Source organism: Chiloscyllium punctatum, chromosome 3 (assembly GCF_047496795.1).
Source record: "Chiloscyllium punctatum isolate Juve2018m chromosome 3, sChiPun1.3, whole genome shotgun sequence".
Taxonomy (NCBI): domain Eukaryota; kingdom Metazoa; phylum Chordata; class Chondrichthyes; order Orectolobiformes; family Hemiscylliidae; genus Chiloscyllium; species Chiloscyllium punctatum.
In genome coordinates, this window is record NC_092741.1 from 67,381,204 (window position 1) to 67,404,253 (window position 23,050).

The 23,050-nt window shown below is 42.7% G+C and overlaps 1 protein-coding gene across 4 annotated transcripts in view; it reads right to left on the bottom strand.

Moving 5' to 3' along the window:
• Nucleotides 1–23,050, bottom strand: part of mchr2a (melanin concentrating hormone receptor 2a) — a 58,108-nt gene that overhangs the window by 33,227 nt on the left and 1,831 nt on the right. The window lies entirely within an intron of this gene.

The window sequence follows — 23,050 nt, forward strand, 5'->3', positions numbered from 1 at the left end:
TCATGGCCTTACCCTCTATTTCTCTAGCTTCTATCAATGATATAATTATCCATTTCTCCTCCAACAAAATGCACCAAACCTCAAATTCACCACATTCTTTTATTCCACCACCTGTGCATTATTTGCTCACCTCATTTTACCTTTTTTTGAGGCCCCACTTTTGAAGTCTCTCTCCACACGTTCCACCTCCTTACCCACCCTCTTATACTTCTAAGGTCATTTTAAACCCATATCATTGACTGGGCTTTTGCTAACAAAACCTAAACATTATTTCTCCCCTTTGTTTGAATAGGTATGTTAAAGCTTTCTATTTCTGTTAATTACATAAGTTAACAACATTAAAATATAATAAAACAAAGAACTGAGGCTGCTGAAGATCTGAAGCAAAAGCAGAAATTGCTGGAGAAACTCAGCAAGTGAAGTCACATAAGGTCTGCTGAGCTGATAGATTGGATAGAGAACTGGCTTAGTCATAGAAGTCACAAAGTAGCAGTGGAGATGTATTTTTCTGACTGGAGATCTATGACCAATGTTCTTCCGTAAGGATCACTGCTGGCAGTCCTGTTGTTTGTTAACTATATAAGTATCTTAGAGGCGAACATAGGTGGTCTGATCAGTAAGTTTGTGGACCACGCAAGGATTGGTTGAGCCGTGGATAGGAAGGAGGATTGCCAGAGGATACAACCGGATATAGATAGGCTGGACAGTTGTCCCAATAAATGGCAGATGGAGTTTAATCTGGACAAATGTGAAATGATGCATTTTGGAAGGTACAATGCAGGAGGGGAGTATACAGTAAATGACAAATCCATGGCAGCATTAACATACTGAGGGATCTAGGCATACAGGTCCACAGTTCCATGAAAGTAGCAACACAAGTGGATAAGGTGGTCATGAAGGCATATGGCATGATTGCCTCATCAGTCAGGGCATAGAATATAAAAATTGGAAAGTCATGCTGCAGTCATATAGAAGTTTAGTTCGGCAACATCTAGAATATTGTGTGTGTTCTGATCACCACACTACCAGAAGTATGTGGTGGCTTTGGAGAGGGTCCAGAAATGATATCCCAGAATGGTTCATGGTTTGGAGGTTGTTAGCTAAAGAGGAGACATTGGACAAACTTGGTTTGTTTTCAGTTAAATGTCAGCAGATGAAGTTTACAATATTATGAGAAATATGGACAAAAATGAATAGTTGGAGTTTTTATTCCATTGGTGAAATGTCAATTACTTGGGACATAGGTTTAATGTATAAGTTTAAAGGGGATGAGAGAAGGAAGTTTTTTGCACTTACCATAGGAGGTAAGTGCCTGGAATGCACTGCCAGAGGGGATGATGGTGGCAGATATAAAGCAACTTTAAGAGGTGCCTTGACAGATATATGAATGAGCAGGGAATAGAGGAACACAGACTATGTAGAGGCAAAAGGTTTTTAGTTGAGAAATGTATCATGTGTTGGTGCTGTCATGGTGGGCTGAAGGGCCAGTTCCTCTGCTATACTGTTCTTCACTCTTTGTTTAAAAACATGGTGTAAAGCTTAAGATTTGAGGATTCTGATAATTGCCACAATTCTTGAACTAAGGCAAACTTACTTTTATTTCCAATGTTGCTATTTGGAATTTACAGACAAACCTGTTAGGTGATTCAAATTCTGAAGGCGAAAAAAATAACTGAGAGGTTTGGACATACCTGACAATTCATCCAACACTCTGTAATTAAGCAACAGGGCTGAGGGAAATTATCAAAATGTAAAGGTTCAAGTTACTGAGTAAGAATAGCTGGTATTACTTTAAAGCTTATAAACAGTTCCACAACTGTGCTTAAAGATCTAGTCATTTTTAAATTCCAATCTTTTATACCAAAGTCAAAGAAGAAGCCAATTAAATCTAGTCTATTCTCGGAGAATGCAATAGCCCAGGGAGCCCTGAGACCCACAGATTGCTGAAATGAAATCATTGCACTGTGTGGTCAAGCAATGTGCACTTTAAACAAACTGATTGTTGCTCTTTGAACAAATTGTCTAGTTCCAGAATATAACATTAAAAGCTAGTTTAAGACAGGATACATAATTTGTAGCTCCAGCAAATTCTTGAAAGGGAAAGAAAAGGAACCACCACATACATGGATAGTAGATGTACACTTGGAGCAGTGCATGATTATACGATTGCCTGGAGCAGGTGAGAATGTATGTTAGCTCAAGGGATGGTTGTATATAATATGAAGAGATAATATGGAAACTCACAGCAACAGCAGCAAGAAGTTGGAGTAGTCAAAGCTAAGGTTCATTGATCATTAACCCAGTTATGACTATATAGGAGAATCAAGAATAGGTCCTCTTGCAAATCCAGGCTTAGCACTTTGCTGGCAATGCCCTTATAAAGTGCTAGTAGCCACACGTGGAAATGAAAAGGAAATTTCGGTTGTAACACTTGACACAGATCAAGGATTATGGAAATGTGATGAATAATAAAGATTAATTGGTGATGACTAGTATCTGCAATGTTCTCTTTACTATGGAAACTGCAGACTTGCTGATTTGCCTGGCAACCATAATTGTGAAAGGAATTGAGTCAGTTTGTTGTGAACCCAACAGGCCTATCCAATAAAAACTCAAGTAACATCTCTTTCAATCAAGAAGTACTCAATTTATTTATCATTAAGTTGTCTAATTAATGTGAATGTTGATTGCAGGTTCACATTTTGCGTAACCTGTTGAGCCTGAATGAAGAAGCTGGTTAATTCGAGTAAAAGCACATGAGGAAATGGGCTGGCTACATGGCTAAATTTTGCCGCCTGAGTTGCCAAATCAATTGTAAATAGAAATTTGAATTGCTAGAATAATTGTATAGAGCTACTTGAAATTTATTAATGAATTATTAGTTATTGGCTATAAAGAATTGTTCACATATAAATTACATTGAGCAAAGCAATGTTCCAATGGACTTTTATGCTCAATTTGACTTTAACCATCACAACGGTATAATGCACAAAAATACAGTGATTAGGGGAGATAGCAAATGGCTGAAGGACTTTCCTGTACCCAAACATGTGGCTTACTGCTTGGGTGTAGGTGGTACTTGTTCATAAGGATAAGTTGAAAGCCACGTATGATTTTATTATCTTCCTAAGATGCTTGAAATATCCAGCATCTACCATGAACCAACACTTGTAGAGAAGAGGAATACTATGAGACCACCAGTGTGCCTCATAAGCAGAATAGTAATATACTGCCCAGTGAGCAACTCAAGTTTCTGCTTCCAGACCCAAGTACCATTGACAATCAGATAATTGGTGATATCTGACATCTAAGCTCGGCACAGGGACGAGATGAGTATAATCAATCATTGAACCCAAGACTTGTTGAGATACCTGTTCTTAAAGAGAAGGCAATCAAAAACCTGCCAGAACATCTACAGAAGATGAAGAAAGAAACTGGGACACAAAGGAAGCACATTCAATTAATCCAACAGGACATCAAACAACTAGGAAAGGATGTGGAAGCCAAACTCAAAAACACACAGGAGTGGCAGATGGTTTGGGACTGGGGTCTTATCCCTGGATTAGAATTGTGTACCACACAGAGTTGGTGGTGTAGCTGGTAATCCAGGTTGGACTCATTATTGAATGTGAAGTTTGCTACTGGTAGATGCTGATAATCACTGATAAAAATATTGCCTAAAGGGCTGCACTTAGATAGGAAGAGATTTGGGGGCAGGTTTGTGGTATAGCTGTACAGGTTCATTGGAACTTGTAAATCTAACCTCCTAATAGGCCACCAGAAACTGGGGCAAGGAGCAACAATTACCAATGAATGTGGCTTCAAAGAGCAAAGGACATAATTGATGTCCATAGGTACAGGAATTAATTCAGCAACAATGTAGATATAGAGATGGTAAATTGATATCCAGCATGCTGCAGATTTGTGTAATGTGACACTTAGCTTAGACTTTAAGTGTTAAAACAAAACATACTTAAATGTGCGTTTTATGAAGGACTGCTCAGATCTAGAGGACGCATGAGTCATTTAGCTACACAAGGAGACATAATAATAATGTACATATAAGTAGAAACTTGTTAATATTGCAGAAAAAAAAGTTGCATATTGGGAACCTGATTACGTTTACAAGGGACACAGTCACTGGACATGGGCACAGATAGAGTTTAATTAGCCTTACGATGGAAAATGTTTATCCCAACCAAGGCCCAGTCTTTCAATGAGACATTAATACTGTAATTATCTCATACTGTTCCTGGTCACACAAGTTGCATGCCTAAGTGACAAGCTTAACTGTAAAGTTAATAAGTATGTAAATTTGTCAATCTTTTGTGTTGTATCCCCGAAGGCGCACGAGCGGAAAACAGCCTTTGCTTTGTCTGTGTCAAGTATCATTTAAACCACTATAACATGTCCAACTGGGCCTACTTACAGAAGAAACTTTATTTTTGTATTGGGCAGGTTGAGGAAGCAGATAATAAGGCACATGGCATCCTGGGCTTTATAGAGGCAAAATATTACAAATGCAAAATTATTCCAACGTTTGTAAAATATGGGTTTGGCCTTAAGTCGAGTGCTGTGTCTGATTCTGATTGCTGATTGTTACACTTTTGGAAGGATATGAAGGCCTCAGAAAGAACATGAAACATTTATGAGAATGCTTTCTGGATACCAGATAGATTTGAGAAGCTAGATTTCAAAATCATGAAGCGCCTGGACAGGGTTTTTACAGAAAAGACAATGCTGTCGGAGGAAGAGTCAGAAATACAGGGCAATAATTAAAGGTGAATTCCAAAAGAGTCAAAGAGAATATGAGGAAAAGCTTTATTAGAGAATGGAGACAGATTCAGTTGCAGTTTTCAAAGTGGAATTGGATAATTATCTGACCAGGGATGTGAAGAAAAAGCCAAGGCCTGGGATAAGCTGAGTTGCTTTTGCCAAGATTAGTAATGGATATGATGGGCTGCTTTCTGAGCTGTAAATATTCTGATTCTTTGTATTAGATCATTTTCCATTTAAATTATTTTTATAAAATCTTTCACTTTTGTAATTTTGCATTAAAAATGACAAGTCATGACCTCAATTCAAAAATAATGTTAACTCCTTTGCATTTACTATCATTAGACGGGATGTATAATCAGTACTGAATGACTGAGGCATGTAACGAGCTGCCATTTTGTTAATTTCTTTGAGGGTTGCTGTTTGTCTTCAAAGGTGTCAGGGAGTTGGTAATAATACTGATTACAAGAGATGCTGATTTCAGACCTATTCAATGTAAAAGCAATTGAGGATAAATTTAGGATAAATTGACAGAAGTTTATTGATAAAAAGTAATCTTGTGACCTATGGAACTGCACAGTGGAGACAAAGACTGTGCATTGTTAACAAGTCATTTTTGACATTTTGAAAGGGCTCAATTGTTAAAATCATGAAATGGTGGACAGAAGTTTTAACACAGTGTTTAGAAAGTAAATAATACTTCAAAATACTTTAAAAAGAACAAAATGTATGATTTGTAATGATATAGGAATTGTACGATTGGATCCTGCAATGAAGCTGAGAAATGTTGAAAATGATGACTGATCTGCTTCTGGTGCAGCTTGCAATGCATCACAATTGGAAGGGTTCCAGTTCATGCATATTGCTGCAAATATGCAGAGTGGGCAGATTGTGACAACAGTGTTTTACATTGATTTTTAACGTGCACTGCCATGTTGGACCTCACCTTTTAAAGTTTTCTATTAACCATTCTCAACTCACATGCATCTTGTTGCAAAAGAGATCCTCTTGTGGGGCTGGTGAAGGACATCAACATGAGACTCGCAGAGTTTTGGTCTTGTTTTTCAGTTGAGAGTTGGTATATCATTGCATTATGTATTTTTGCAAGAGCTCTTAAAATCATTGTAATCAGAAGGAAATGGTGTTGGACTTTTCCAAGAAATGTAAGTGGCAGTTCTTTGTACCTGAAAGAGTAACTGCAGAAGGGAAGTGTGGGATAAAGACAGGGGTTTTGGCAGAAAGCATAGGATCATGTTTACACATTCCGTAGCATGTACTTCAGGCCAGATTCTTGGACAAGGGTGAGAACGGATTTCACAAGTTGCATAGCCAAGAATATATCATGCATGACAAATTTACTAATAGATAAAGGAGAAGCAGTGAATGAAAATGATTTGGATTTTCGGAAGGTGTTTGATAAGTTACTGCACATTAGATTACATTATAAAATAAAAGACCATGTATGTGAGCTTCGATAGGAAATTGGCTAATTAATAGAAGACAGATTTGGGATAAGGAGTCATTCTCAGGATATAACCTAGAATTAATGATGTGCCACAGGGTTAGTGCTGTGGCCACAATTATTTACAATATATGTTAATGACTTGGAAGAGGAAAATGAGTGCTAAATTTATGAAAGTCACAAATAAGTTGGGAAGGCAAGGATTATGATGACACAAAGAGTCACATAGAACATAGAACATTACAGTGCAGTACAGGCCCTTTGGTCCTCGATGTTGCGCCGACCTGTCATACCAATCTGAAGCCCATGTAACCTACACTATTCTATGTACGTCCATATGCTTGTCCAATGAGGACTTAAATGTACTTAAAGTTGGCAAATCTACTACCGTTGCAGGCAAAGCATTCCATACCCTTACTACTCTCTGAGTAAAGAAACTACCTCTGACATCTGTCCTATATCTATCACCCCTCAATTTAAAGCTATGCCCCCTCATGCTCACCGTCACCTTACTTGGAAAAAGGTTCTCCATGTCCACCCTATCTAACCCTCTGATTATCTTATATGTCTCTATTAGGTCACCTCTCAACCTTCTTCTCTCTGACAAAAACAGTCTCAAGTCCCTCAGCCTTTCCTCGGAAGGCCTTCCCTCCATAACAGGCAACATCTTCGTAAATCTCCTCAGCAAAGCTTCCACATCCTTCTTATAATGCGGTGACCAGAACTGTACACAATACTCCAAGTGTGGCCACACCAGAGTTTTGTACAGCTGCAGCATAACCTCATGGTTCTGGAACTCGATCCCTCTATTAATAAAAACTAACACACTGTATGCCTTCTTAACAATCCTGTAAACCTGGGTGGCAACTTTCAAGGATCTGTGTACCTGGACACTGAGATCTCTATGCTCATCTCTCCCGGACGAGCCCGCGTTTGTGGATGGCATGGTGGCACAGTGGTTAACACTGCAACCTCACAGCGCCAATTCCCGCCTCAGGCGACTCTCTGTGTGGAGTTTGCACATTCTCCCCGTGTCTGCGTGGGTTTCCTCCGTTTGCTCCGGTTTCCTCCCACAATCCACAAAAATGTGCAGGTTAGGTGAGTTGGCCATGGTAAATTGCCCGTAGTGTTAGGTGAAGGGATAAATGTGGGGGAATGGGTCTGGGTGGGTTGCGCTTCGGCAGGTTGGTGTGGACTTGTTGGGCCGAAGGGCCTGTTTCCACACTGTAATCTAATAATAAAAGTAGGAAGATTTTGCCCAAACTATACAAAGCACTAGTCAGTCCACAGCTAGAATACTGTGGACCGTTTTGAGCCCCTTATCAAAGGCAAGATATACTGCATTGGAGGAAGTCTAGAGAAGGTTCACTAGATTGATCTTAGGTTTGGAAGGAGTGCCTTATGAGGAAAGGATAAAGAGATTAGGCCAGTATTCATTGGAATATAGAAGAATAACAGAATGAAACATACACGAGAGGCCTTGACAGGGTAGATGCAGAAATATTGATTCCTCTTGTGGGAGATTCTGTGGACTTTTTTACCACAGAAGGCTATTGAGGCTGGCTCATTAAGTATATTCTAGGCTGAGATCAACAGATTTTTAATCAGTAAAGGAAGCAAGGGTTATGGGGAAGAGGAATGAAAATGGAGTTGAGACAATCAGATGATCCATGATCTCATTGAATTAGCTGAATAGCCCACTTCTGATGCTCTGCCTCATAGTCTGTCTTCGCTGGAGATTAGAAGAATGAGGGGTTTCTCATTTTATTTTTATTTTGTCTGTATTTTAATTGTAGTGAAAAAATAAAGTTTGTTTTGCCTAAAGTTTAGTAGTTTGACCAATTAACTTGCATCTGGAATGTAACACCATATGCTTGCCTTTTAAATAAAACAAAACATTAGGTTCTAGGCTATATTCTTAATGTATCTTGAGGGGGTTTGGTCTGGTCCATAATGATATGTCATGACCAAGACTGAATTTTTTTTTGATTAAGTCTAAGTTTTTTGTTGGGATTTTCATTGCAAGGCTCAGCTTGCTTTCTTGTTATATCTCATTCCATCCCTATGATGTCTGTGGTGTTCAATTTCAACCCCACCTTACTATGTGCTATTTTCAGAGCGATGCACTATTCAGCCGATATCCCAGAATTCACTGGCATCCCTTACATCTATATCATGTTTAAACGTTGTTATGCACCCAGATAAGCACTATCAGTCTGGAGATGCTCTGCATGGTTCCTGCCATTTGGTGTGGACATACAGATGGGGAAGGGGAATGGGCGGGATTTTCTTTCCCCCCAGAAGCAGTAGTGGAGGCCACAATACCAAAAAACAGCCTGGTCCAGGGTTACCACCCAGTTAAAGCAGCCTCAGCTATCTGAAGGAATGCCCAGCAACGTCAGAAGATAGTCAGTGACATCATGCCAAATTTAGTGCCATTACTTTCCCTCTGATGCCTCACAATCTCTCTATCTTTGTTCCTGTACCCACCTCCCACCAAGGCTCGTGCTCTATTCCTCTAGTAAAACCTGCAACGTCTCCTCTCACTTGCTTTCACTGACCACAACTCTTGACACAATTAACCCTTCCCACTGTTCTGCCCCCTCATTTACTTGGGACACCTCACACCAAATGTAACAGTTGTGTCACTCATTTCACATCTTGGATTTGGATGAGAATTTAGGAGGCATGGTTAGTAAGTTTGCAGATGGCACCAAATTGGGTGATATTGTTGACGGTGAAGAAGGTTACCTAAGATTGCAAAGAGATCTTGATCAATTAGGCCAATGGGCTGAGGAGTGGCAGATGGAGTTTAATTTGGATAAATGCGAGGTATTGTATTTTGGTAAAACAAATGAGCGCTGGGCTTACACAGTTAATAGTGATAGGGCCCGGGGTGGTGTTGTTGAACAGAGAGACCTAGGGGTTTAGTTACATAATTCTCTGAAAGCTACATCACAGATCAACAGGGTGGTTAAGAAGGCATTTAGCACGCTCCGTCCATTGAGTATAGGAGTTTGGATGTAAAGTTGGAGTTGTACGGGATGTTGGTGAGGCCACTTTTGGAGTACTTTATCCAGTTCTGGTCACACTGCTTCAGGAAGGACATTATGAAAATGGAGAGGGTGCAGAAAAGATTTAGCAGGATGTTGCCTGGACTGGTGGATTTGAGTTATAAGGATAGGCTGGACAGGCCTTTTTCACTGGAGCTTAGGAGATTGAGGAGTGGTATGACTGTGTGGCTCTTTGGCCTTGTGGAGGTTTATAAAGTCATGAGGGGCATAGATAAGGTGGATAGCAAAGGTCTTTTCCTTGTGGTGGGGGAGTCCAAAACTAGGGGGCATATTTTTAAGGTGAGAGGAGAAATATTTAAAGGGACCTGAGGGGCAACTTTTCCACACAGAGGGTGGTTCATATGTGGAATGAACTGCCAGAGGAAGTGGTAGATACAGGCACAGTTACAACATTTAAAAGACATTTGGATGTGGACATGAATAGGAAAGGTTTAGAGTGATGTGAGCTAAATACAGGAATGTGGGATTAATTAAGTTTGGGAAGCTTTGTAGGCATGGATGAGTAGCAGGGAGTGTTTCTGTGCTGTATGACTATGACTCTACCTCTCTCACAGTCTAGAATGAAAAAAAATCCCCAATTAGGCAGAAAGGCATAAAACAGGTGGTAGGTTACTCAACATTCAGTAAATCACCTCTTTTATTGCAGAGCAGCCTGACCCTGACTGCCCAAGTAGCTGAATGACTGTGTCGAAAATGTGGCGCTGGAAAAGCACAGCAGGTCAGGCAGCATCCAAGGAACAGGAGAGTTGATGTTTCAGACATAAACCCTTTATCAGCCCTTTGTCAATCCTGATGAAGGGCTTATCCTGAAATGTAGATTCTCCTGTTCCTCGGATGCTGCCTGACCTGCTGTGCTTTTCCAGCACCACGCTTTTCAACGCTGATCTCCAGCATCTGCAGTCCTTACTTTTTCCTAGCTGAATGATTGTGTCCAAGCCAATGGATTGGTAACAGAGGCTGCCCTTGACTTACTGTGTCAAGAATCCCTATGCAAAGACTGACTCCCTTGACCTGACTAAGGCTTGCTGACAAGCTGCCTTCCTTTTGGGTCCCTGCTGAACAGAAGTAATATGAGCATAAAATTGTTATGTCAAGGCATGAATGGCGAGAGCCTCCAGATAAGCTCAGAGTGATTGAGAACTATGAGAATGAGGTATCAAGTGGACCTACAGCCTGGTCCAGTCCCAGTCTGAGCTAGGTGTGTGACAATGAGTGCACGGTGTCCTTGCAGCAGTGTTTCAATGATAGTTTCCGATACAGCATTAAATTGCAGAAGTGAATCTAAGATGCGTCACCAGGGTTCTTCGAGGTTGACACATATGTTTGTGAATGTGGGATGTATATGGCCAGTATTCATGGTGCTGCCATGAGATGTTGGTAACCGATGCCAACACAGGGATCCTTCAGCGCAGCCTGCAAGCTGAAATTGCCTGGTGCCCAGTCTGATTTCCAAGCTGAATTCTCTAATTTGCTTGGTGTGCTAATAAGATAGGAAGCTGCATATGAAAGAACAGAGTTGGGCTTTTAAAAAGCCATTTAATCGGAAATAATCCCCTTAATTAGTCACCCACTGCTGCCAAGTGAGAAATGTGCTGCGCTGTTTGCCAAAAGCATAAAAGGTCCCTTGACAACAAGACGGGCCTCACTGGAATTCTTGTCCAATTCTGCTGCAAATCTCACCATAGCCCATATTGCTCAGACCCCTGCAAGATTCCGTCCTAACTGTTTCATTCAGTATAAAGATATGTCCCTACTTTACTGTTATAAAATAGTGCATTGTCTGACCTGCTGTGAATACGACAAGGGGAAACTTGTTGGTTTTATTTAAATGTTTGCATGTGTTCATGTTTTCCTTTCACAAATCTTATTTCATGCTGTTACCATTCATAATATCAACACTGTTAGAAAACAACAGATTATCACTATATAGTTGCTCCCCCTTCCCAGGGAATGGAATAATATTTCCTTCAGCCCTCAGTTTCCATGATTCAGCCACATTTTACTACCTATAGTTCTTTGCTCCTTCTATGATTTTAAGTTGTCATAAACTGGAAAAAAAATTGTGTGCTTTGAATTTTCTAATTTGTGTTGTTTTCAAAATAAATGTTAAATATATCTTTAAATTTGCTGCCCTAGTTACCACTCTCCATCAGCACAGCTTTCGCAGTTTTGGTTCTTTGCTCAATATATTACTTTGGTCTTGTCCCATTCCCCTCCATCTTTTCTGGTTCTTTGGTTTTCACACAGAGCCAACACCATTCCTTTATTCAGCATTTTGGACTTAAACCTGGCCCAAGCCTGCTTTTGTTTTATTTATATGTCTTTGATTTAAGCACTACATTTTAAAATAAAATGTTTGGTTTCAACCCGTGATGGGTCTATTTCTTTGTTGTTGGGTTTTTCTGCTTTTTTTTCAAACCCTGCATTTCATTTTTATCTTCAGTTATTTTGATTGGTAAGTATTTTTCCTTCTTCTAAATTACCCAGCCATGTAAGTGAAATTCAGTACCATCCTATAGTGGTTTTATACATCGTGACAGAGAAGAATATCATCAGTCTATATTGTCATTGTGCATGGGGTATGTAGAATTTCACTGTACTATAGCAGGAAAAATTAGGGCTCCCCAGTGGTCTGAGTTGAAGTATATGCTTTGGTTTGCTCCTGAATCTTGATATCCATCACAGTACAAACCGCCAGACAATTTGGGTTTTGTGAGGTTTGTAGACACCCATTTCTGGTAACATTGTTTTGCATTACATTGCAAACTTTAAATTTGAAGGTTAGTGATTGACGCAAGGAAATCTATTCCTGTGTTTATAAACTCTGTCCTTTGCTATGCCTCACCAGTATCGTTAAGAAAGGATGCATGCTCTAAAATTCTTTAATAATGGGTGTCAATTAGAAGCTGTCTGTATGTTTACAAAATTAAATATTCTTTTTCTTTAAACAGGTATCAAATTGGAGTGAACAAAGTCATCATAGTTGTTTACCCATTTCTATTTTTTCTTACTCTTGCTCATCCTGCTTCACAGATAACAGTAGTTGAAAGTTGCAGGATTTCCCACCCACCCCCTCAATAAAATGCATCCTCACTGTTGTTTCTCCCACACCTAGTTACTTTCAGCTGGCTTTTAATTGGTTATGGCTAAATCAAACAATGTGTAGCTTAGGTGGATTGGCCATGGGAAAATAGGGGTACAGCAATAGGGTGGGGTGTTGAGTCTGGGTGCGATGCACTTCGGAAAGTTGGTGTGGACTTGTTGGGCCAAATTGACCTATTTTCATACTCTAGGAATTCTATGAACTTTTGTCCCCTATCAGGGGAGGACATCCTTACTTAGAGAGGTACTGGACAATGTTGGAAGGAGGACAGCACTGCAGTCCCAGCAGCGCCAGGTTTGAGTGGTGGCTACTTCTGGGACTACAAGCACGACGTCTTCAGCAACCCTGCAGATGGAGCGCAGCGTAGATACACCTGGTCACGGGCAGACGGGTCTATCCGCTCAAGGATAGATTACCTGTTTGTGTCCCGAACGCTCTCGGTCAGATCCACCGACGTCAAGCCGGTGTTCTTCTCTGACCACTGCCTCCTGCTGGCCGACTGTCACCTACAGGACGAACAGCGGGCGGGCAAGGGAACGTGGAAACTGAACACTAAGCTGTTGACCCCGGGAAACATTGAAGAGCTCAAGAGGGATTACGCAGTTTGGAGAACCGTGAAGCCCCTCTTTGAGTCTCCAGCAGACTGGTGGGAAATGGTAAAAGGGAACATCAAGAGGTTCTTTATCCTCAAAGGTGTCCAGGAGGCAAGAGAGAGGCAGGGAAAACTGTCCCAGCTCCAGGAAAGTATGCAGAACCTGCTCCTGCTGCAGACGATGGGGGTCGATGTCACGGAGGACCTCAAGGAGGTGAAGGGCTAGCAAGCCTTGCTCTTTGCCTCGGAGGCCTCCAGGATAATCTTCCGGTCCAGGGTCCGCTCGGTGGAGCAGGACGAGACGTGCTCACATTTCTTCTTCCAGAAGGTGCACAAAGAGAGCTCCATGCTCAGCAGCCTGAAGAAAGAAGATGGCTCGGTAACATCATCTCAGGCTGACGTCATGAGGATCAGCAAATCCTTCTATGCCAGCCTGTATGACTCGAAGCCAACCGACAGCGCGGCCTCCCAGTCGTTCCTGTCCTCTATCACGGAGGTCCTAGATGACGGAACACGAGAGAGGCTGGACCAGCCGCTATCTCTGGATGAGCTGACCAAGGCCCTCGAGTCCTTCAAAAAGAATAAAACTCCCGGAAGCGACGGCTTACTGGTCGAGATTTATTCCGCTCTTTGGGACTTGATTGGCCAGGACCTGCTGGAGGTGTATGTCAGTATGCTTCGGGCAGGTACCATGAGTGAATCCATGAGGAAAGGCATCATCACCCTCATCTACAAGCGGAAGGGGGAGAGGGAGGAAATTAGAAATTGGAGACCAATCTCACTGTTAAATACAGACTACAAAGTCTTGTCAAAGGTCATCGCCAACCGGGTCAGGTCTGCTCTGGGATCGGTGATCCACCCGGACCAAACCTGTGCTGTACCGGGCAGGAAGATCTCTGAGAGTCTTGCACTCCTCAGGGATACGATCGCCTACATGCAGGACAGGGGGGTGGACACCTGCCTCATCAGCCTGGACCAGGAGAAAGCCTTTGACAGGATATCGCATACATATATGAGGGATGTCCTCTCCAAAATGGGCTTTGGGGAGGGAATCGGAAATTGGATCAGACTGCTCTACACCAACATTGTCAGTGCAGTCTCAATCAATGGGTGGGAATTAGATAGCTTCCCTGTAAGATCTGGAGTCAGGCAGGGATGCCCCCTCTCACCCGCCTTGTTTGTGTGTTGCATAGAGCCATTTGCCGAGTCCATCAGGAAGTATGCGAGCCTGAGAGGGGTGACTATTCCTGGCAGCGGGGGCCTACAGGTTAAAGCCTCCCTGTACATGGATGACGTCGCTGTTTTCTGCTTGGATCCGCTGTCCGTGCACAGACTCATGTGCATCTGTGACCAGTTCGAAAGGGCCTCAGGGGCCAAGGTAAACCGAGGCAAGAGCGAGGCCATGCTCTTCGGGAACTGGGCCGACCAATCCTCTATCCCCTTCACCGTCAGGACTGATCACCTGAAGGTGCTGGGTATTTGGTTCGGGGGGGCTGGGGCGTGCGCCAAGACCTGGGTGGAGCGGATCAGGAAGATGAGACAGAAACTAGGCAGATGGGGGCAACGGTCGCTCTCCATCGCGGGAAAAAATCTGGTCATCAGGTGTGAGGTACTTTCAGTATTGCTGTATGTGGCACAGGTCTGGCCTATCCCCAGAACCTGTGCCGCCGCAGTCACCCGGGCCATCTTCCGATTCATTTGGAGATCAAAGATGGACCGGGTCCGAAGAGACACAACGTATAAAGACCGGTGCAATGGGGGAAAAAACACACCCAATGCCACCCTCACCCTGATGGCCACCTTTGTGTGTGGCTGCATCAAGCTGTGCGTGGATCCCCGGTACGCAAACACCAAGTGTCACTACGTACTGAGGTTCTACCTGTCCCCGGTGTTGCGAAGGATGGGCCTGGCCTCGCTGCCGCGGAACGCTCTGAGTAGTTGGACCGTTCCGTATCACCTGTCCTTCGTGGAGAAATTTATGAGGAAAAACACCTTTGACCACAAGTCCATCAGGAAGTGGTCAGCACGTAGTGTCCTTGAGACCCTTCGGGAAAAGGAGAGGGCGGATCCTGTCGAGCGGTTCCCTGAGCAGACTGTCAAAGCCATTTGGCAGAATGCCTCATTGCCAGAATTTTCCAATAAGCACCAAGATGTGGCTTGGCTGGTAGTGAGAAGGGCTCTGCCTGTGAGATCCTTCATGCATGCCCGGACTCTCTGCCACACCACACGCTGCCCTCGAAGTGGCTGCGGTGGGGACGAGACTGTCACACACCTCCTTCTGGAATGTGCCTATGCAGAGGAAGTCTGGAGAGGAATGCAGTGGTGCTTGTCGAGGTTCGTCCCGAGCAGCGCCGTGACGCGGGACTCCATGCTCTACGGCCTATTCCCCAGGACTCACACCGAGACGAACATTAACTGCGCCTGGAGGATCATCAACTCGGTGAAGGATGCTCTCTGGGCGGTCCGAAACCTGTTGATCTTCCAGCTGAAGGAGTTGACCCCGACTGAGTGTTGCAGACTGGCGCATTCCAAGGTCCAAGACTACGTGTTGAGGGACGCGCTGAACCTTGGGGCAGCTGCCACCAAGGCGCGGTGGGGAAAGACCACCGTGTAAGATCGGCCTGCCTAAAGAAGAACAGGGGGCCCATGCGGACGTTTTTTGGGCTCTGCTGATGCCTCAGCCAAATATATGTGCATAAGATTGAGAAATGCACAGACCTGTATATAGCAATGATAAATTCTGATCTGTGTTTGTAAATGTTGACATATGTATGGCATGACCAAATGTACAGACCATCAAATCATTTTATGAATAAAGTATACTTTTGAAATAAAAAAAAACAGTCTCCGAAGTTAAAAGGAAGCCTGGAGAGGAATGCAGTGGTGCTTGTCGAGGTTCGTCCCGAGCAGTGCCGTGACGCGGGACTCCGTGCTCTACGGCCTGTTCCCCGGGACTCACACCGAGACGAACATTAACTGAGCCTGGAGGATCATCAACTCGGTGAAGGACGCTCTCTGGGCGGTCCGAAACCTGTTGATCTTCCAGCTGAAGGAGTTGACCCCGACTGAGTGTTGCAGACTGGCACATTCCAAGGTCCAAGACTACGTGTTGAGGGACGCGCTGAAGCTTGGGGCAGCTGCCGCCAAGGCGCGGTGGGGAAAGACCACCGTGTAAGATCGGCCTGCCTAAAGAAGAACAGGGGGCCCATGCGGACGTTTTTTGGGCTCTGCTGATGCCTCAGCCAAATATATGCATAAGATTGAGAAATGCACAGACCTGTACATAACAATGATAACTTCTGATCTGTGTATGTAAATGTTGACATATGTATGGCATGACCAAATGTACAGACCATCAAATCATTTTATGAATAAAGTATATTTTTGAAATTAAAAAAAGTCTCCGAAGTTGATGAACTAGTGGAAAGTGTAAAAGGACCTGGTTGTCTGGCCTCCATATGAGGAGTGAGGAGTTTGGGGAGTGAGGATGGAGAGGCCAAAGAAGGGTATGAAAGGCAGAGAGAACAGCCCAAAACAGAACCTTCTCCTTTCTCAACATCATCCTGTTCAGCTAAAGCTCTGGATGTAGGCTTGCTCGCTGAGTTGGAAGGTTCGTTTTCAGACATTTCACCACCATACTAGGTAACATCTTCAGTGAGCCTCCAAATGAATTTATATGTTTGGGTTTCCTTGGGTTGGTAATGTCATTTCCTGTGGTGACATCATTTCCTATGGTGATGTAATTTCCTGTTCTTTTTCTCAGGGCATGGTAAATGGGATCCAAGTCAATGTGTTTGTTGATTGAGTTCCAGTTGGAATGTTATGCTTCTAGGAATTCTTGTGTATGTCTCTGTTTGGCTTGTCCTAGGATGGAAATGACTGCCATACTACTCACACCCCTTGGCATCATGGTAGCCCACAAACACACCAACACACTAAAATAGCCGCAAATGAACTTGAAAGACCCTATAAAGGCAACAAGCAAAACTAATGTCACCTAAAAATACCTTGCAAGAACTGTAAGAAGCACTACATTGGAAAAACAGGCAGCAAACTAACCACCAGGATACATGAACATCAACTAGCCAAAAAATGAAATGACCCACTCTCACTAATATCCTTACATACGGATGAGGAAGGGTACACTTTGGCTGGGATAACACATCCATCCTGGGACAAGCCAAACAGCGACACACACAATAATTCCTCGAAGCATAGCATTCCAACCGGAACTCTATCAATAAACATATTGACTTAGATCCCATATACAATCCCATGAGAAAAAGAACAGGAAATGACATCAACATTGGAAATGATACCACCACAGGAAATGGCATCACCAACCCAAGGAAACTCCAACATATAAACAGAAAGCAGGCTACACTACCAGTGCTTCATTTGGAGGCTCACTGAATATATTACTTAGTGTGGTGATGAAACGTCTGAAAATGAACCTTCCAGCTCAGCAAGCAATCCTACAGCCAGAACCTCAACCTGAGCAACCTTTCTTCTCAAAATTCACTAACTAAAGCTGTCTTACTACTCACTGAATGAAGACTTCCCACCAACAAGGTGCATTAGTGATAGAGGTGAAGTGAGGAACTGAAATGGCCAACATTTTCATATTTAAGATGACTAATGGTGTGCTAGCTTTTATATCTAGAGGACTGCATTATAAGGATGCAGAATCATGTGGCAGCTATACAAATCCCTGGTGAGGCACCACTTGGAGGAGATCTGTGCATCATATGTTTGGAAGGATATATTGACCTTGAAGGAAATACAACGTAGGTTTACAAGAATGATAGTTGGACTTCAGGGATTACGTTATGAAGGGAATTTATAAATTATGTTTGCTTTGTCTAGAATTTCAGAGGTTAAAGGGTGATTTGATCAAAGTCTTCAGGATATTTACAGGAAAAGACAGAGTAGATCCACTGGTTGGAGCTTCTAGAACTAGGGGACATACTCTGAGAATTAGGCCAAACCATGGAGGAGAGATATTGAGAAGCACTTCCATACTCCAAGGATGGTAGAGGTTTGAAGTCTCTTCCACAGAAGACAGTTGATGCTAGTTCAGTTGTTAATTTTATGTTTGAGAGAGATAATCGTTTGTTAAACAAACGTATGAAGGGATATGGGCCAAAGGTAGGTATATGAAGTTAGGCCATAGATCAGCCAACATCTCGTTGAATGACGGAACAGGCTTAAGGAGCTGAATGGTCAACTCCTGTTCCTATGTTTCTCCGTAAAGTGGGAGACAAGTTGAGAAGGGTGAGTAGGCAGTGTCAGATCATGTGCTGTATTTTATGTGTTCCCTGCCTTTAAAGTCATCGATGAGTGGCTGTAATATTTTCTCACAGAAATATGTGGAACATAATAATTTCTCCTGAGAGTTGAGTGGTGCAGAACTGAACTGCAATACCACATGGGTGGCAGGATGCAATTACTTTGGGACTGTTATATGAACAGTAGTCATAATATATATGTACATTGAAATTCATAGAGAGAACTTGACAGCAGAAAGTAGGTTTTGTAGGAAGTGCATAGAAGTACACACTTTTAAAACATATTAAAATTATAAAAATTTCTAACCTCCACAGCCAAAACAAAATTCATGTGCCCATCCATTGATATGGTCTAACCACAGCAACAGAATCCAACTGAATTATTGCATTTCTATACAGTTACAGTCTCTCCATCACAGAGAAAGGCCCTAGAGCTCATCAAACCTGAGCTGGTCAAAAACAAGCGCCAACTGTTCTGATCCCATTTTCCAACATCTGGCCCATAGCCTTGCATATCTTAATATTGCAAGTGTACGTCTAAATACTTCTTAAATGTTGTGAAGGTTTTTGCCTCCACCACTGTCTTAGGCAGTGACCACCAGATTCCACCTTCTTCTGGGTGAAAAATATTTTTCTCACACCCCCTCTAAATCTCCTGCCCCTTCCATGCTTTAAATCTGTGGTCATTTATCCCTCCAAGGGGACAAGTTTCTTCCTACCTATGCCTCCCATAATTTTGTTTATAGAACATAGAACATAGAAACATACAGTGCAGTACAGGCCCTTTGGCCCTCGATGTTGCGCCGATCCAAGCCCACCTAACCTACACTAGCCCACTATCCTCCATATGTCTATCCAATGCCCGTTTAAATGCCCATAAAGAGGGAGAGTCCACCACCGCTACTGGCAGGGCATTCCATGAACTCACAACTTGCTGAGGAAAGAATCTACCCCTAACATCTCTCCTATACCTACCACCCCTTAATTTAAAGCTATGCCCCCTCGTAATAGCTGACTCCATACGTGGAAAAAGGTTCTCATGGTCAACCCTATCTAAACCCCTAATCATCTTGTACACCTCTATCAAGTCACCCCTAAACCTTCTTTTCTCCAATGAAAACAGCCCCAAGTGCCTCAGCCTTTCCTCGTACGATCTTCCTACCATACCAGGCAACATCCTGGTAAACCTCCTCTGCACCCGTTCCAGTGCCTCCACATCCTTCCTATAGTATGGCGACCAAAACTGCACACAATACTCCAGATGCGGCCACACCAGAGTCTTATACAACTGCAACATGACCTCAGGACTCCGGAACCCAATAAAAGCCAGTAAGCCATATGCCTTCTTCACAGCACTATTTACTGAGTGGCAACTTTCAGAGATCTGTGTACATGGACACCAAGATCCCTCTGCTCATCCACACTACCAAGTATCCGACCATTAGCCAATACCATCTTCTTGTTACTCTTACCAAAGTGAATCACTTCACACTTACCTACATTGAACTCCATTTGCCACCTTTCTGCCCAGCTCTGCAGCTTATCTATGTCCCGCTTTAACCTGCCACGCCCTTCCTCACTGTCAACAACTCCACCGACTTTCGTATCATCCGCAAACTTGCTCACCCAACCTTCTGGCCCCTCCTCCAGGTCATTTACAAAAATGGCAAACAGCAATGGTCCCAAAACAGATCCTTGCGGAACACCGCTAGTAACTGCACTCCAAGATGAACCTTTACCATCAACTACTACCCTCTGTCTTCTTCCAGCAAACCAATTCCTAATCCAACCCTCTAATGCACCCTCAATGCCATACCTCCGTAGTTTTTGCAGTAGCCTACCATGGGGAATCTTATCAAACGCCTTACTAAAATCCATATACACCACATCTACCGCTTTACCCTCGTCCACCTCCTTAGTCACCTTCTCAAAGAATTCAATAAGGTTTGTTAGGCAGGACTGCCCTTTACAAAACCATGCTGACTATCCTTGATCAAATTATTCCTATCTCAATTGTGCCCCCCACTTAGTTTCCTCCGCTCCAAAGAAAAGAATCCTAGTCTATCGAATCTCTTCATAACTGAAACACTGCCACCCAGACCATATCTTGATAAATCTCCTCGGCAACATCTCCAGTGCAATCATATCCCTTCCATAATGTGGAATTCAGAACTGCACATAATACTCTAGCTGTGGCCTAACCAATATTTTTTACAGTTCCCACATTGTCTCCCTGCTCTTAAAATCTATGCCTCATCTAATAAAGGTAAGTATCCAATATTTCTTCTTAACCACCTTAACTACCTGTCCTGCTACCTTAATGGACCAGTGAACATCAACACTACCTTCCTCACTATTTACCATCCATAAATTGTCATGTCATTTGTGAACTTACTGGTCAGCCCTCATATATTCAAGGTACAAATGAGGTAAAAACAATGACTGCAGATGCTGGAAACCAGATTCTGGATTAGTGGTGATGGAAGAGCACAGCAGTTCAGGCAGCATCCAAGGAGCAGCGAAATCGACGTGAAAGGCATTTGCCTGATACGTCGATTTTGCTGCTCCTTGGATGCTGCTTGAACTGCTGTGCTCTTCCAGCACCACTAATCCAGAACCTCATATATTCAAGTCTAAATCATTTATATGTACCACAAACAGCAGAAAACCCAATACTGATCCCTGAGGAACAGCACTAGACACAGGCTTCCAATCACAAAAACACTCCTCAAATATTACCCCTGCTTCTTGCCACTCAAACAACCCTGGATCCAAATAAACAAATTTCTTTTGGTCCCATAGGCTCTTACCTATCTGCTCATCCTCTATACTGTCATCCATTAAAAAATGTCAGGGTTCTCTATTTACCTTTATATTCTCAGCAACAGCTTTTTTCCAAATCTGTTAGCATCATTGGCCATTATATATGTGGGAAATTCTGTAGGTATTGAGTGAAAGATCATTTACACATCTTGGAAAGATGTCATTTTATGGTGAAACTATCAGGTTATCATTCATTGTTATAAACTAAGTGAAGAGGACACTCTGTAGATTACATATGTGTTATATGCTGTTTTAATTCAATGCAGTTGTAATTACACAGTTTCTTCCTAAGGGTTTTCACTGCCTGCTTGATGCTCTGTAATTACAAAACCAGAAATAAATCTTCTTATTAAGAGTTTCCATCTCACTTTAAGCCAATCCACTTTCAACAACCGGCTGTGAAAACTCTGCTTGCAGTGGGTTTTCTCCAGGTGCTCTGGTTTCCTCCCACAGTCCAAAGATGTGCAGGCTTGATAGGTTGGCCATGCAAAATTGTCCATACTTTCCTGGGATGTGCAAGCTAGGTAGATTAGCCACGGGAAATGCAGGGTTACAAGGATAAGCTAGGATGGTGAGTATAGGTGGGATACTCTTTGGAGGGTTGGTGTGGACTTGATAGGTTGAATGGCCTGCTTCCACGTGTAGGAATTCTATGATTTGAAAGCTAATTCTATCACAGTAGCCAAGACAATCCATATTATTCTAAAACAATCCACAGCATTCTAAATAACACAAACCACAACACTCTATAAGAAAGTCCCTATCTCCCAGTGTTAAGGGATCCTTTGCAAAATTCCAGAATAAGGATCCAAATCTGCATCTATATCTTCATGAAAAACTAATCAGTTCTGATGAAGAGCCACTGGACTAAAAAATTAACAGTGATTTCTCCCACAGTTGCTGCCAGACCTGCTGAGTTTCTCTAGCAATTTACTTTTGCTGTAATTCTTTCTGCCGTAACCTATCTGTACACCAGGTTTTGCTGAAATCAGTCCATAAGTTAATACAGACAGACAAAACAATAGTTCTGGAGAAGCTCAACAGATCTGGCAGCATCTGTGAAGAGAAATCAGAATTAACATGTTGGGTCCAGTGAAGGGTCACTGGCCTGAAACATTATCGCTGATTTCCCTCAACAGATGCTGCCAGACCTGCTGAGCTTTTCCAGCAATTTCTGTTTTTGTTTCTGACTTCCAGCATCTGCAGTTCCTTCGGTTTTTGATTTAAAGGAATATTTCCTTCACCTTCAGTTGTGGAGGTTGGAACTGCAATACAATGAATTGTTTTATTGGCATTAAACTCATTTTGGTTTTAAAAAAGGTTCAACAATAAAATTTTCTATACTGTCCTGGGATGTGCAAGCTAGATGGATTAGCCATGGGAAATGCAGGGTTACAAGGTAGATATTTTCTAAATCAAGCTGTTCAGAGATGTTAACACATGCTTTTGGCGTAGGTAGGATTGAACCCTGGTCTACTATAGTGCCGCAAGGGTTGTTTAAGACAGGGCAAAAAGTCAAAATAACAATTATGAATTGTGTCCTGAATGGTTACTGTCTCGGATCATAGCAGCATGAGACATGGGAGTAGAAGTAGGCCATTCAGCCCATCCAGTCTGCTCCTTTTCATGGGATCATGACATCATCGCCACTTTCCTGTTTTCTCTACGTAACCGTTCGTGACTGATTAAAAATCGGTGTATTCCACCAAAAGTGTCACCAAAGGAGAAAGAGGAACCTTTCCAAAATTCAGGAAAATACTGAGAACATGATAGGAGACTCCGTTAATTCTACCAATGAACAGCATTTCCTGCAGACCTGAAGCTCCTGTTTGACCAGGAGACATCAAACCCTGTTTCCCTCTCCACAGATATTGCCAGATCGACCGAGTTTCTTGTTCCGAACTTTCGGGGTGGGGGGGGGCATGTTTTTAT